At 43.2% G+C, this 16969-nt stretch overlaps 2 long non-coding RNA genes across 2 annotated transcripts in view; both read left to right on the top strand.

The window, feature by feature from the left end:
- Positions 1 to 11907: 11907 nt before the first annotated feature.
- LOC116078629 overlaps positions 11908 to 16969 on the top strand; it is a 107687-nt gene continuing 102625 nt past the window's right edge. The window contains exon 1 of the long non-coding RNA XR_004113613.1: positions 11908 to 11943. This is a non-coding gene — a long non-coding RNA (uncharacterized LOC116078629). The remainder of the gene's footprint in view (positions 11944 to 16969) is intronic.
- Positions 11950 to 14939, top strand: LOC116078630. Its single transcript, XR_004113614.1, has 2 exons — positions 11950 to 12360; positions 14611 to 14939. It is a non-coding gene; the product is annotated as an uncharacterized LOC116078630 (long non-coding RNA).

The following is a 16969-nucleotide window of genomic DNA, read 5'->3' on the forward strand; positions in this document are numbered from 1 at the left end:
TTCAGGGAAGCTTCCAGGCACATCCCTCCCTCCTTGTCAGTTCTAGAAGCTGCCAAGGTCTTCCTTAATTTTTTCCTATGCTCTTTGCTGGCTGAGTCAACAGCTCAATATCCATGCTTGAGTCTGGAGTTTACAGCTGGACCACCTTCAATATCTCTGGGAAAACCTTTCCTGAGCATCCTTAATGTGCACTGTGATCTGGGACCCTTAGTTCTTTCCTTTCCCAGAAGGCACTGGGCACAATTGGCAAGGCAGGCTAAAGCCAAGGACAAGAGATGAATGAATGTAGACAACTTGATTATGTGTCCTGGTTTTGGCAGAGAGAAACACTCAGGGGACCTTGGGTTCCAAAGGCCAGGCCTGAAAGTGTTCTGGGAGTTTCAGTTTAGACTTGGCCCCCAATAACCTCCTTGCTGGATCTGTGGGTGCCACAGTTGCCAAAAGGTCCAAGAACCTCATGCAGTCCTCTTCCATAAAGACCTTCAGCCCAAGAGGCTTCCTGAATGTGCACACTTGAGCCCTCCTCCCAAGGACATGTCCTGCAGGCAGCATGCCTCTCTCAGGAAGGTTGGCTGGATGGGCAGTGAACAGACAAGAACACCAGCTCCCAGGAACTGATGATTCTGTTTATCTATTCAACTTTTCCTCTCTCCCTCCCTTCTTCCTTCCATCCCTCCCTCCATCCCTCCCTCCTTCCTCCCTTCTTCTTCTCATCTTCATTCTCTCCTCTCCTACCTGAGAACCAGGTCCATATATCAGCTCCCCTCATCATCAGCCCATTAGCTATGACAGTAGGGAATCCACCTAACCTTTCCCGCCTCAGATTTTTCAACCTGAAAGTAGGGATGATAAATCTTTGAAGATTTTCTTTCTTTGAGAGAGAGAGAAAGAGAGAGAGAAAGAGAGAGAGAGAGAGAGAGAGAGAGAGAGAGAGAGAGAGAGAGAGAGAGAGAGAGAGAACATCCATGTGTATATGGATGGTCACATAGATAGTGTGTATGGATGCTCATGTGTATGTGGTCACATTTGTATGCTGGTGTATGTGCACGTGGAGGCCAGGATTGGATGTTACGAATCTTCCTACATTGCTCTTCCAAATTATTCTTTGAACCTGGATCTCAAACCCAGGACTCAATTTCACAGACTAGTGTAGGTAGCTAGCTTACAGGGGACACCCTGTTGTCTCTGTCCCTTTGTACTGGTGGCAACAGGGGAGCCACCATGCTCACCTGGTATTAGATTTCCTTGGGTCTGGTATCAGAAAATTGGCCTTTCTTTGAGACAAGGCTTCTCTTTCACCATGGCTGGCCTAGAATTCACAGAGATCATACCTGCCTCTGTTGGTCTCCCAAGATCTGGCAGTTTAAAGGCCTGTGGTGCCACCATGCCTAGGTAAAAGTCTCCTCCTTCTGCAAGTATGGCAAGCACTTTAATGGGTGCCATCCCCCGAGACCAATCTTTGCAGTTGTCAAGAATCAGAGAGTAGAATGTATTGCATACCTAATATTTAATAAGGGAGGATAATGCTAATGAAACTTTGGTAGTCTCACATATGGCATGGTAAAGAAAGTAGATAAAGGGTTTTACTTTATCTATACCATGCATGTTGCTGCAAATGGAGACTTTTAGAGATAGCCTTTAGTCAATGCTCAGAAGGCTTTTATGAACAAAAATACACTTGCAGCTACGGGAACTACTGCAGAGATCATTGAGCCTCTGCCCCACTGTTACCTCTCTGAGTGGAAAGATATCTCTATCCCCCTGATCTCTCTAGGTCCCTGTATATATGCCCTTGTCTCCTCAGTTGTCACTGAACAATATACACACTCACAGACTACACCTCCCTTGGGACCTTCAACCCTGAAGAGAGTAGAAACGGATTGCTAAGTTCATCAGCCACGCTCTTGAGAAAGTAAGAAATCAGCTGTGATGATGGATGGGCTCAGGGACCCTGTCAGTAGAAGACACTGTTGGCCAATGGAGCCAACCACAGGGACAAGTTGGAGGTTCACGGGTTTGACAAGGGCAGTCCCTAGAGAAGTTACTGTCAACAGGCTCTTGTGACTGTTCTACCATCCCAGATGGTGTTCACCCTGCACTGAGCAATCTGTTCTCCAAGCAACTGGCTTTCTGTGTGCCAGCCTGTGGGATAACCAGATACTAAGGCTGGGAAGTCAGAAGCCCAGACAGGGGATTGCACAAAATCAGGAAAGCAAAATTCAGGAGATGACAGGTAGGCTCTGCAATCTTCATGTTAAGGCTAGTTATCTGTGCATGCTTCTAGAGTAGGAGTGGGAAGAGGGGGAGGAAAAGGAAGGAGAGAAAAATCAAGCATCTTATCTGAACTTGAAATGCTTTCCCCGAAAAAAGCACACATCTGGAAGCTATTCCCTACAGAAGCCAGCCGCAGACCAGCTCCTTAGTAGGATGGTCCCAGCTACCCCGATGCTGACCAAGTGTGGCCTGTGCTTCATGGATGGCTGATAGAATTTTTCTCCGACAAATATTCTTGCCAAAGTTAGTTTTTGGGCCACAGCTCATAAATACACAGTATTTTAGTGAAAGAAGTACAGAATGTCCTCCTGGGGTTGACAAGCAAATAGTTTCATAAATAACCCACTTGACACGTGCAAGATGTTAACATTTTTGAGGTTTGGGGCAGGGGCAGACACAGATCTAATTGCTCGATTCAGTCTGAAACCAGAACTGGACTTTGTTACCTCCTAGGGAACCATGGAAATGTTTTTCTTGGCTTGCAAGTCCTTTGGTTGCTTGTCAGCAGCAAACACAAAGCAATCTCTTCTGGAGATCCTGGGCCAGGGCAGATCACAGCCCAGGTGAGTGACTAGACCATCAGTTGAGCCAACTCTCATGGAGCAATTAAATAAAATGTAATGCTCTGTGCGAGCAGAGGTCTGGGCTGAGCCATAGAATAGACTGTTGTAGACGTGACAAATGCTCAGTCTGGGCAATGGTGACTTAAAAGAGGGAGAATATTCTAGCAAAACCTACTATTTTGATAATATTCTTTTAAAAAATCAGCAGGATCAGTGCGATATCTCAGTGGAGAGAGGTGCTTGCCATCAAACCTGACAGCCTGAGTTCCATCTCCAGGCCCCATATGGTGAAAGAAAAGGATGATTCCTGCAAGGTATCTGACATCCATGCACACACACACACACACACACACACACACACACACACACACGTGTACTAAGTGTGATAAAAGTGTTTTCAGATGGAGTATGTTTGGACAGAAGCTGTATTGGGCCAGGTCAAACACCAAGTCTGTAGACATTTTGCTATCAGAAGCACAACAGACTCTAGTCATTCGCAGGACAGGCACTGGTTTGTCAAAAATGTGTTTTGTGCTAATCTTGCCATATTGCTAAAACTCACCTTTGAAGTGCATTAAAATCTAATATAGCCACATGTAGAGTATAGTCTGTAATGAATGCAGATAGCACATTCTGGGATCCTTGGAAACCATCTGTGTGTGCTTAAAAGTTTTCTGAGCCCTCCATGTCTATACCTACAGTTGATCCTCAGAACAGCCTTGTGGTATAAACAAGGTAGACTCTGTTATTCCCATTTTATAGGTTGGAATGTAGAAGCCATATGGGAAGATAATTAGCCAGAGCATTCTAAGGACGAATATCAGAACAAGGCTATGGAGTTGTGGCAATAGATGGCTTGATTGATCAGACATTCTGAGAAAGAAGAGCAGGATGTAAAAGGAAATGAGTTCTAGGGTAGGGCAATCTATATGAGGCACAGGGGAAGGGCTCTGATGTCACAGGGACTCTGTTCCTATGGAGATTCACAGTATCTTCTGTTTGTTATGTTTATTATCAGAACAATGACCTGCAGAGGCCATTCCTCACATATTTCTTGTCATGGGCATGCTATTACCATATTTCAAAGCATGAAAAGGTTCTCTTTTAATTTTTAAGAAGTTCTCATTAGAACCAGATGGCTATATAGTTTGTTGATATGTTGGTTCTGTGAAGATGAGAGCTTTTTAGAGAGTTGTTTTTATTTATTTGTATGTATATATGTGTCTTGTGACTGCACCTTCATATGTATGTGTGGGAGATGGGCTGGTAGAACATGTGGCCCCCTTGGAATTGGAATTTACAACAGTTCCAGTATTCCCATGTTGTTAAGTGGAGTCTGGGATCTGAACTGTGGTCTACATGATTGTGCAGCAAGTACTATTAACATAAAGTCATCTCTGTAGCTCCAAAGATGAGGTCTTAAAAATAATGAAAACAGAGCAAGAGAGTACTACATCATCCTATGCACAAAGTATGTTGTATTTCAGTATTGACTAAGAAGGGGTAAATCAGTTTATAGTGGAAGTTGTGATAAAAACAACAGTAATAGTGTGATGGAGAGATGGTTCCATAAGTAAAGTACTTACAATATGAGAGTGAGACTAGACTTCTGATCCCCAGAAACCACTTAAAAGATGAATGGTCAAGGTGGCACCAATAGCCACACAAGACACAAAAGTGAGCTCTGTGTGCAAGGAGAGACCATGCTTCCAAATATGAGGTAGAGAGAGATTAAGGAAGACACTCAACATCAACTTCAGGCCTACGTACACGTGTTCACAAGTGCTCCCACATTTGAGCACGTATACACACATACACATACACATGCGTGCATGCACACACACACACATACACACTCTCACACACACACCAAATACTCATTCATACACAAAAAGAGATGTTAATCGTCACTGTCATTTGACCACTGAGCCATGCTCCCATCTCAGATCCATTTCTTAAGTGGAGTGATCTCAGTGGGAGCACAGATGGGAAATGGAGTTCTTTCTCCCTTCAAATGTTGGGCATTGAAATACTCTGAAGACTTCCTCCAGCCTCCTGATGACACTCTGTTTTATTGGTTTTGATTGCTGCATGTAGTTGGTCAGTTACACTCAGTTTCAGGTACTAAGTAGTTTCTATGAGGCTAGATTCACACTTTAGTGTACCAACCCCCCTCTCCCGCCAGTTAAAGTTCATCCTGACCCCAGCTCAGGCTACAGAGATCTGTTAAGGATTTAGTCAGGATCTGTATAGGTGGTGGTAACAGTGGCATCCTTTCTCTCTTGACCCAGAGTCTGGATCCTTTGAGTGAGGAGAAAGGTAGGGATGGGGGAAATGGATGCTCTTACAGGGACATTGCCGGTGGCCACTAGAGCTCTCTTTGGGATGCCTTCTTGATGGACCCTTATAGTTGCATGAAAGTTTCCAGAATGCCTGAATGAATATCTAGGCTGACCTTCCATAACAGGAGTCCACAGCTGCCCTGAGTGTACACTCTACCACAGTAGTACTGCTGAATTGCAATGTCTGTGAGCTCTTGCAGTCCCTTAGAAGCTCCACGTTTTGCTTTGTCAAACCATTACCATGCTTTTCCCTCCGTTCCTATCTCCTGACCTTACCATGGCACATGGTTCCACTCTACTACCTGCCTTCTAGGCAGACCTGGCTCTGAGGTCATCAATACCACCAAATGTATGCCTTACTGTGCCAGCTATCCTCTGCTTCCCTTGATCCCTGTCTGATGTTGGATGTTTTTGTTTTTTTTTAATGCCTATTTTTAAAAATACTCTGAGGGATGCAACTCAATGGAGAAATGACTTACTTTAGCACAAAGCTCAGGTTATAGTGTGTCACAGCAGGGAAGTCACAACAACAGAAGCTTGATGCAGCTTGTTATATTGTGTCCCCAGTCAGAAGAGAGTGGTACACTCTTGATCAGCCTCTTTTCTCCTTTCATTCAGCCCACAACTCCATGTGTAGGGAATGCTACTGCTCACTTTTAGTCTGGCTCTCTCCATATCAATCAGCCAGTGTAATGAAGATAATTCCCCACAGGCATGCCCAAAAGTCCATCTCCTAGATTCTCAAGTTGACAATTAACAGTTACCATCACAAAAGGGCCAAGTCTTTCCATTCTTCACTGACACAAAGACCCAATACAGGATTTGATTCCACTTAGCCATGTCCAATTTTGTGACTTTGTGATACAATATTGTCACCTGCAAAGTTTCTCCTTGAGAATTACATAGCTGAGTTAAAAAACAAATTACTTCAAAATCTCATAATGTGTTAGCTAAGTTTAGGATGTTGTGTTGGGATCAGTTAAAGTTCCAGAGCTCTTTGAATGATGGTCCTGCCTGCACCTCTCCTCTTGCCTTGTTCCCGGGCTTGGGAGAGGGCAAGCAACCGCATGCATCTTTTTCTGAGATAATGCAATCTCTTTGAACCTATTGTCTATTGCTGGTTAATGAGAGTTGTAGAATTGGACAAAATGCCTTTCAGAGGCTTGTGTGTTTGACTACTTGGTCCCCAGCTGGGGATGAGATTGGCGGTAGGGCTTAACTAGAGGAAGTATGCCACTGGACACAGGACTTGAAGTTCTTAGCCAGCTCCACTTCCTGTTTGTTTTAGGCAGTTTTAGTCAGGTTTTCTCTTCCATGACTGAATTTTACCTCCATGAACTGTAAGACAAACGTATACCCTTCCTCCTTTAAGTTGCTTCTTTTCAGTTTATTATTATTATTATTATTATTATTATTATTATTATTATTATTATTATAGCATAGAGGAAAATAACAAATGCTGTGGTTATTGTTGCTAGGCTTGCTCTGCTCTGCTCTGCTCACCATTACTAGGTGTGTCCAAGGGAGCTAACACCTTCCTGCAGCATATAGATCCACTTGCTTCTATTGAATTCTAGTACGGGCTTTAACTGAATTTCAGATACAATAGGAATTGAAGTTGAACATTCTGTGTCTACATTTATACCACAGAGCATATATGCCAGATAGCACTAATTATTCATATCTTAAAGATGAAGGCACAATGGCTGAGTTAGTTCAGCAAGTTGCCAAGTGATATACAGCAGGTTTGTGAAAGAGCCTTACTGTTCATAATCTGTACTGTAATCCACATTGTAGAGAAAGTAGTAGGCTCATGGGTATACTAATGTGTCTAAAACTTTTATCTCTTTTGTAAACTTAAAAAGTTCGTGTAAACTTCAGGGAGTTGACTTGGATCCACCTCTCACAGGTCAAATGGACTCCAGATAAGTATTCCTGTCAATCAATAACAAGTTTTTTCACCTGCCTATTCCTGAGGGCAGAATCTTTCTGTTTCCCTCATACTGGGACTCCTCTCTTCCCCCAACTACCAGTATGATAGGTCCAGAAGTTTCAAGTGTATACCCAAGATAAAGATTTTCCCTAACTCAACTTTATTTTCTGTCCCTGGTCTATACCTATCCCAATAGATTTCTAATCAACTGAAGACTGCAGACTACTCCAAATGTGCCAGCCCTAGGTGCTTCTGACAGAATTTCCAACCAACCCCTACATCTTAACCAGTTCCAAGGCCATTAGCCTCAGGTGGTGCAACATCACAGACTGTTCCAAAGTGGCCTTCTCTTCCCTAGCCCCAGGTGGTCCAGTAGAACTTGGACAGTGAGCCAAACAGGTGTCCCCCAGCCTGCACTTTTTTTCCTCTTGCTGGTTTTGACCATCATTCCAGGCATCCTGGGCCCCAACAATGGGTGCCCAATTTCAGCAGGAAGTAGTTATAGAAGAGATTATGTTGACCCTTATCAACAACAAAAAGGCTGGAATGTTAGATCTCAAAGAAACCCAGGACAAATGGCCTATTTAATGTATCAGAGGGGACAAGTGGCTACAGGTTCTCCTAGAATCTCTCAGCATCTCAAATACCTGTTACCGAGTTATCCTGGCTGGTGTACCAGTATCTTACCCTAAACTTCTCCAGTCTGTGAGCTTCCCTTTCCTTCCCCAAATATCTCTTTCCTTTATAACCCAGCAATTTTGTCTATGTGGTTTTGGTCTCTTGGCTTCTCTTCTGCCTCTTTCTTCCTTTCTCGATCCCTTGCCACTCTATAGCCTAGCTCAGTGTGATGGACCAGTTCAATCTGGACTCTTCTAGATGCCCCTGGTAGTATTTTGGCTCATATCTATAATAAAGACCCTCTCCCTCACCATACCTAGGAGTAGTAATTTCTTTGTTTTTCCATTCAAAGACAAATTTTCAACTCTGATAACCCTTTCTATTAATTTTAAAGATAACTTTTACTTATTAGGCTAAAAAGAATTCTACAAAACCTTGCTTTTGTTGTCTGTCAATGACAGTGGGTTTGGAGTGGTTTGGTTAATTCACCTCTTGTGAAAACCCAATGGAACTGGCCCTAATTGACAAAGTCGAATGCTCTGGTGAAGGTTAGGGAGCCAAGCGTGAAAGCCTGTGCTATTAGAGCTGACACCAGAATTGTGATTAAAGGAGGGTCTAACGGGCATGTCCTGTGTGGCGTCAGGCCTCTTACCATCTTTTACCTGCACTCAAATGAATAATTACACTCTGACCGGGGAATGTGTACTTCGCTTTTAGAGTACATTTAGATCTGTGATGGCTTTCATATGCTCCTCTCAATAAAGCACTCACAACCAATGTTACTGGCCCATCCTTACCTAAGAAAATGAAGGTCCCAGAAGATGAAGGGATTCCCAAGTTCCCCCAGCAGGTGAAAAGCAGAGGAAGGAGGGGAAATGCCCATCCCCATTGTTTCCCTTCAGAGTCTTTGGCTTGAGAAAGACTCTTCAAAAGGACAGTGTATTCAAAGGGACACCACAGAAGCACCTCTCCTGGCTGTCAGTGGAGCTGGAGTTCCTGCTGAGCTGCCTCTGTAGACCTAGGGGAGAGCTCGTCACCTGCCCCACCTCTGCTTTTGTTGAGTAATCCTGATTGTACTCTGGTATATGAATTATATGCTATATATTCCTTGAATTTTTACTTCTTGCAATTTTTTTTTTTTGAGAAAATGGAAGTCAAGAGGTAGAAAATTTCTAAGGACATCCTTGATCCTTTCATATGTCTAGGGGATCCCAGAGGTACCATCTCCCATGTTCTCTTTCCTGTACCTGTGAGAAATAACACCTCTTTGGGCATTCATTGGTAACTATTTATTGAGCACCTAATATGTTCTCATTGCTTTGCTTGTATCTTTTTGTTGTTGTTATTAGACTTCAGCACCAGAGAAAGGATTACTTAGTATCCAAGTTCTTCTCCAATACCACCAAGGTTAGATGTGTTTCTGAACTGTTTGCTTCTAGTCTTCAAAAAGGTCCTATGTATAAGTATATACATATATACATATACTTATATACATATGTATATGTATAAGTATAGGTATAAGTATTATACACCACCTAATATCTTCAACTTTGTCTAAAGTGGCATCTTGCTAGCGAATACATTTACATTTCTGTGATGGAACATGAAAATAAAGAAGAGGATAAGAAGGTGGTACAAATGGGCCATGTCAACTTTCCTACCCAGGCCAATGCATAACAACCTTAATGAAAACCTTGTGGTTCCCTGGAGGTCTTTAACCTCGGGAATTACAACCCGTGGGTCTGTGTTATCTGTTCACAGATGTCCACACAGAAGGGCAAGGAAATTCTTATTTTGCTTATATGACTTACAAGTGACATTGCTCTGTTGGGAACTGGGTCTCTTGACTTTAGTACCTATGCTATTAACCTGAAGACCTCGTATGGAAGCATATGATGTGGGTATTTGCACCAAGTGGTAGTTGGAATTTCTATTCTTGACATAGGGAGGGGAACAGAACTATTGGAGTCTCTAGAATAGATTTAAAGACACATTTCTATCAACTATGCTTAGTACTCTCTGCTCCAATGTAAAGTCCATGGCCCAGCCACCTTGGCACCAGCTTATTAGAAACATGATCTCAGGCCCCATCTAGGACCTGTTGAGTCAGAAATAGGGGTTAGCAAGCAGGCTCTCGAAAGCTTACTGGCAAAGGCCAGTTTGAGCAGCTGTGATCTGAAGCACTCCACTTGTATGATTCATCCTCACAACTACTGGGTTAAAATAGATATTGTTGGCATCCACCTAACACAGCTCAGGTGAGGTCCAGAGAGATTAAAAGACTTGCCTCAGGCAAGGTCATATAACTGGTATGTTCCTGACATGACAAGATGACAGTTTGACTCCATGATCCAGGCTCTTTACCCTGAGATATCCTTGTAGGAAGAAAAGTCATAGCTATGCTGGAGGGAGTGGGGGCAGAGTCGAGGGGCTGCTCTTCTTTCCTGTTTGGGTGAGAGCTAGAAAACCAACGTGCTGTTCGGCTCGCTTCTCGGCAACCTAATTCTCCCTAGGCTCCTAGACACAGCAGAGCTGTTTAATCCAGTTAACCTTTTTTTTTTCTTCTTCTTCTTCTAGCAGTGCGATTTGCTCTCTTTTGCCACGGTCAGCTCACGAGGTATGTGGCTGCACCAACCAATGAAATGAGAGGGGAAACGATGTGCCATACTTCCGGGGAGCTGCAAAACAGTACATCCATCACCTTTGCTCCCTGCTTAAAAGGAGATTAAACCCCCATCACCTGGCTGTCTTGAGCCCATGCTGGGCGTACATTGCTAGAGAGAGAGAAAAAAATCTTTGTGCTTGTAAACCGTGGAGATCTTAGGAGTTGTTGGGTGCCCTGGCACAAGGTAGTCTGTCTCAGGCTGACTCTCTGACTCATCTTCTTTTTCTCCAGAGGCTGATTTACGCTGCAGGAATGCCAGCCAGCAGCTCCGTGGGTGGGAAAAATGTACCTGCTTTTATGTGTTCAAGCTAATGGCCTCTTTTTCCTACCGCCTGGGAGGGTTTGTCTTCTTTCTCAGTGCCAACTTTATTTCTGATTTGTTTTCCTTGTTGGACCTCTACAACTTCTTATTTTCCAAGGCTATTTTTAGTGCCTCCATTCTACCCTGAAGGAAATAGTTCACATCTTGGTGCCCAGGGCTTTTTTAGCTCCTTTTAATGGGGAAGGACAACACATATCAACAATTCTTTTAGTCACCATGTCATTTCCCCAAGAGGCTCAGAGAAGAACAAAATGTCTCCTTAAAATGACTTTGAGATGTTAGTCTGCAGCCTCCTCCCCACAAGGAGATTTTCAATCGTTTCCTTCCTCCCTTCCTCCCTTCCTTCCTTCCTCCCTCCCTTCCTTCTTTCCTTCCTTCCATTTGTAGGTTATCTTTTGAACCCGACGACTGCCTAGCTTACTGAGTCAGTCTTTTGGGAATTGAGCTCAAAAAGAGGTACCAATTCCAAGTTCCCTGTAATTTATCTACAGGTACAGGTGTTTGGTTAGTCTTTGGTATCTGACACTCTGAGGTGTATATTATTTTACTATAGCTTACTCCCATTCATCAAAAAGTTATAATGGATGAAAATAACTAAAACCCGAAAAGAAACCAGCAACAAAACCTTTGTGCTTTTCAATTGTGTAGATCTAGGGAGTTATTACCCTGGCAACAATGGAGTCTGTCCTGGCTGACATCATTCTCAAGATGTTTGTAATGACTATTTGTAATTATCCCTACTTGGAAACAAACGGAATAGCCTTTACTATGCGAATGGATAAGCAACTAGATTATGACAAAGCATTCAGCAATGAAAAGAAATAAACTTGGAAGTCATAAGAAGATATGGATAAGCTTAAACCCATATTACGGAATGCAAAAATCTAAGCAGGAATGGATGTAGACTGTATGATTCTAAGACATTCAGAAAAAGGCAAAATTATGAAAGTAGTAAATGCTTAGTGGTTTCCAGGGGTTTCCATGTGGAAAGAGATGAATGGATACATGGAGTTTAGAAAACTTTTATGGCAATGAAACTATTCGGTGAGGTGTCATAACGGTAGGAAAATGTCATTATGTTTTTATCAACATTCACAGAATGTGCAACACAATAGTGAACCTTAGTGTAAACCATGAGTCATGGGTGATTATGACATGTCAATGTAGGCTCATTGCTCATAAAAGCTGGACCATGTCAGAGGGGAATGTGGACAGCGGGAGACCATGTGAGTATAGGCAGTACTTATAAGGAAATAATCCATTCTTTCTGCTTCTAACATAATTTATATTAATTTGGGGGCTAAGAAAAACCTTCCACATTCTCTTCTATGTTTTTAGAGGAAATCACATCTCCTTACAAGTGAGGATAAGAGAAGAAAATGAACACTCCAGCTCTTTATGGCCCAGCCATTTCCCATTCAATGTCTCTCATCAAACAAGGAGGGCTAATCAGGAGAAAGTAGGGTGTGTGTAACTACAGTTGTGTGGGAAAGTGCTAAAGCCATGGACTGGAATAATCAGGACAATCAGGGTCCTATTTACAGCAAGTTGTGACCTATTTCTTAACCAGTAATTCGCAGCCAGACTTCTCCAATCTGCCTTCATGAGAGATGCCTGGGAATTTACCATGGTAGAAAGAAAATGTGAGTCTTCTCAAATTCTCAAAGTCAGGTTCTTGGGTTTGAACATTCACATGCCTCTGGAGCACTCAGGTAGTGGGGCAAGATATGCCTCAGAAACCTCTAGAGGTGGGAAGTCTGAACAGAATGTAGAGACAGGAAATACACAGAATTTGAAAGCTCGGGGACCAGGAGCCAGGTGAGGAGTCTAGGCAATGGATGGAAGGGGGGAATTCTGAGCAGCATTGAAACTTCGAAGTGACTTCCTTCTAAACAGGGACTCGGCATGCAGCTGAGATCCGTGTTCTGTAGAAGACATAACTTACCTTGAGACTGTATTCTTTGGTGTAATGTTTTTGTTGCAGGCTTCCTGGCATTTGCCCAACCCTTTTGGGGTCTGGCATGGTAGGAAAAGAAATTGGGGACGAGGGAGAAGAAGGAAGTTTGAACTTAGAGTTCAGGATGCCACAGGCTCAGCACCTGAACACATAACGGGGTTAAAAAAAAAAGAAGCTTTCCCCAAATCCCGAGGAAGTCAGCTGCTGAGGGGAGAATCTTTTCTCACTGTAAGGAAAAAAGCCAGTTGAGATATCCAAGGATGCATGGCATTCCACGAAATCCCACTACAACATTGTACCCATTACCCCAAAAGAAATTGTTTCCGCTTCCTCCTGTTCTGCTAGGATTTACTAGCCATCTAAACCTTCCCTTTGGTACAGCTTGTTGAATATTTTAAGAGAACATCTGTTGATACTTAACATGAATGAAAACAAAAAGATTGGCTTAGTTTGTTGGGTCGTCATGAAAACATCCTCAGCAGAGCTTACATGGCATGGGCGGAGCAGTTATTTGTTGGGTTCGTGTTTGCTGAGCAATTTAACTGTAACAGTAAGAGTTTTACTGACTGTGAAAATAGCAACAACAACAACAACAACAATAACGAATATGTTAATTGTTATTGAGTCTCTCAGCTAGGGTCAAATTCTTGCTGCTGTACAGATCTGGCCTAGGGAAAATTTTCTGGATTCCTCTGTGGCTTTCCAGGTTTATTTCCTCTCTGTCATAACCCACCGTAAGTACGGGGTCACTATGAGTACACACATTAGTGTACAAAACTTTAAATGTCACGGAGGTGCTTATTCTAGGGGAGGCATCTCTTTGAGCTGTATTTGAATGGTATTCTGAAAGTTTGCATCTGTTGCAAGTTTAAAGTTGAGAGTACAGTGGGGGTGAGGCTCAGGGTTAAGGATGTTGTTTGGCTAAAGGCAGCCTGGGCACTCATTAGGAGTTCTTTGGTCAACCTTAAAAAAACAAAACAATAACAAAACAAAACACAAAACACACACACACACACACAATCATATAAATGAAAGCATGGGACCACTAGATTCCAAAAGAAACTATTCTTATTCCAAGTGACCAAGGACAGATACTGACACGAGTGGATGAAGAAGCCAAGCCCCAAACATGATTTATTAACAGTCTGCAAGTGTATGAAGCAGTTAGGTGTGGCTGTTGAGAAATAGCTGTTCTTTGTAGCCATTCAAGCCAGAACACTAAGCAGGAATGACAGCTGGAGTAAATGAACAGAGACACAAAGTCGTATGACACATGAGAGGCAGAGGAAATCAACTTTCATTCATAAATCCCCTCCTAAACATTTGCTGAGTAGTTGTTATACATCAGGTACTCAGTAGGTATTGGGAGTGTGAAAATAAGAGCCCAGATATCTGGTTCCACTTGGCTCACAGAACCACGGGTCTACCGGAATACATGCCCCTCAGGGGCTAAGGTACCCCTGCCAGGCCATTACCTTGACACCACTGGGCCTCCCTCCCAGTAGATGACTAATTGAGATGTATTGCATGAAAGAGTGAATTTAGGTTCAACCAGTGGGAAAGACAAAATCATCTGGTAAACCACAGGTCCCATAATCTAGTCCAAGGCTGATTTATTTCTTCCTGGACACTGGACAGGAGCTGTCAGTGCTCCACTTTCGGCTGAAGACTCCATTTCTCTAGAGGTCTTCTTCCCTGGTGTGCCGTTTTAGGAGAGAGCTAAGTGATGACTGAGGAGCCAAGTCTCACAAGTCAGACGTGAGTCTTCTTCAGCTCTCCAAGTCAAGTTCTTGGGTTTGAGCACTCACATTTAATGTCAAGTTGCCCTCCCCCCCAGTCTGCTCTTCCAAGTACACAGGGTGCCTAGACCTTTTGTGGAGCTCCATCACTCCAGTCTTCCCCACTGGAGTCAAAACACTGTTTTGGCATCCTGCAGGACAATTGCATATTCTCAAACGGAACAGGTCACCCCAAACCAGCTGGAAGACTTCCATCCCCTGCCTGCCTCACTGGAAAGAGATGAGTGAGGCACAGCAGCTGGGCTGCTCATTATATTCAACCTGGATGTGATTGGATGTCCACTGGGAAGAGATGTCAGCTTTGTGTGATTCTAGAGCTCCTGCCTGCACATCTCAAGCTAATCTCCTTCTTCTTGAAGCCTACTGGATGATACACACAGGCCTCGGTGTTGGAAAAGCTCCTTCCTCCCCATTGCTTTTTTTCACATCTCAATAAACCCTTCTCCTTGAATATTTTTCAAACGCAGACACAAAGGGACCACTTAATTAACAGACTGCCATTGTCTAAAGGCTGACTTGGAAGCTTACAGCCATTGAAGGAACCTCACACTGTTCCAGACGACAGAAACAGTGGGATGCACCATCTGGGAGGGAGCTTCTGAGGAAACAGATGCCAGTGTTTCCATGATTAACAACCTAATATCATAACACCATAGTATGTTGTGCCATTTGGTTAGGAGTTACAGCCCTCTGAGCCAGTATTCTCACATCTCTCCAAATCCTGCAGCATCAAAATATTTGCTCTGGCATAGGGCCTTCGTTTACTCTTCCCTTGTGTCTGTTTCCCCCTATACAGCCTCAGCAGGGCTGGGTAGGTTGAAAGGGTTCAGCTGCAACTTAGCTGATGAATTTGCTGTCTTGGAGTGTGGTCTTTACATAGATGGAAGCCAACAGCAGGTGGATTCATAGTTCAAAGATCTGTTTCAAGATGAAGCAATTTTTGGCCCAGGACTCTGAACTTTGGTTTGGAACAAGAATGCCAGCCTTGGCCTTTCATCACCTTGTCTCATTTCAACCTTTATCTCCATCTATTCACCATTAGTTCATTTGACTGAGCTCCTGCTATGTATGGGGCACGTAGATGGGCCCCCTAGTTGGCTGTAAAAATGCATAAGCTTTCAGAGTTTCACTGCACGAGCTAAAACATTTACATAATCTCTTTAAAACATAACCACACCTGTTCAGCTTATATGTACAAGAAATACCTATTCTTTATAGAAAATTTAGAAAATACACACGGACAATGAGAGAAAGAGAGAGAAAGAGAGAGAGAGAGAGAGAGAGAGAGAGAGAGAGAGAGAGAGAGAGAGAGGGATTATTTTTCTAGTATGATTTCTTCTAGTCTTTCCTCTTGTGACAGTTTCGCCCAAGCTAGATACACTTCGGTGCAGGTTGTGCACACTTCCAGGAGAATAGCTCTTCTGATGCTGTGCCCTGGGGTCATTCTTAATCTTTTGTCTACTTTGTTGGTAACTCCTTGTCCTTCTCAGGCATCTCTCTTTACACATCTGGCTCCCTTAATCCTATTTTGTGCTTCTAGTTGGACTAATCTCATCTCCCTCAGGAGGAATCTGGGGTTATGTGGACTCTTTGCTGTTGCCTGATGAATTTTGGTTTGGATCTGTTTCTTTCACTTAGCTGCTAGCTAAGAATATGGCAAATCATTTCACTTTTCAGCACCTCAGTTGTCTCCACCCTTAGATGGTGATCAGAACCTTGCAGAATTATTGTCTAGGTTAAACTAGGTGAGCTGCACCAATGGTAAGCCAGAGACCACGTCTCTCAGCTTCCTCCTCGCTTTCTTGCATAGTGGAGTGTGGTGACCAGTTCTGCTCAGGTTAGACATACTACAACACTTCCCATTGTTCCCAAGATATGGCCTCAATCCTCACATTCCGTCAGAAGACCCTGAATGACTTGATGCCTTCTGACGATTCTTACTTTGTACCAGGCTCCTCTTTGTTTTCCTTCACTGTGATGCCAACTTCCTCCCTGCTAGGGATGTTTGCATAGATTTATCCCTCTGCCTTCCAACACCCTCTTCTGCAACCCATGACTCTTTACCAGGATAGAGCAGTCCTCCCCAGTCTTGTGCCAGCACCCTGTCCCTGTGCCCACATACACCCTCATATCTGACATGGATTTATGCAGGTTTCCACTAATATTATTCTTTCTAAAATCAGCGCATGTAAGGAGAGATGCCAGGGTTGGTTTCGCTGAATTTTTAGTAACTACAACAGCACCTGGCACACAGTAGGTGCAGCATAAATATTATTGGATAATAACCGAATTGTTCCCTAATTGCCAATCTCGGTGGATAGAAGCTGTCATGCCTTTCTTTGAAGTGTTGTCATTAAGAACCACTTCATCCACATATTAGGCTTTCAGTGTCCAGAAAAAGGAGATCCAGAAAGTGCTAGTATGAGTTCTAGGATTTGACATCTTCCCAAGTTGTCCCCTTTCTCTCTCTCTCTCTTTTTTTTTTTTTTTTTTTTT

This window comes from Mastomys coucha, unplaced genomic scaffold, assembly GCF_008632895.1.
Source record: "Mastomys coucha isolate ucsf_1 unplaced genomic scaffold, UCSF_Mcou_1 pScaffold5, whole genome shotgun sequence".
In the NCBI taxonomy this organism is placed as follows: Eukaryota; Metazoa; Chordata; class Mammalia; order Rodentia; family Muridae; genus Mastomys; species Mastomys coucha.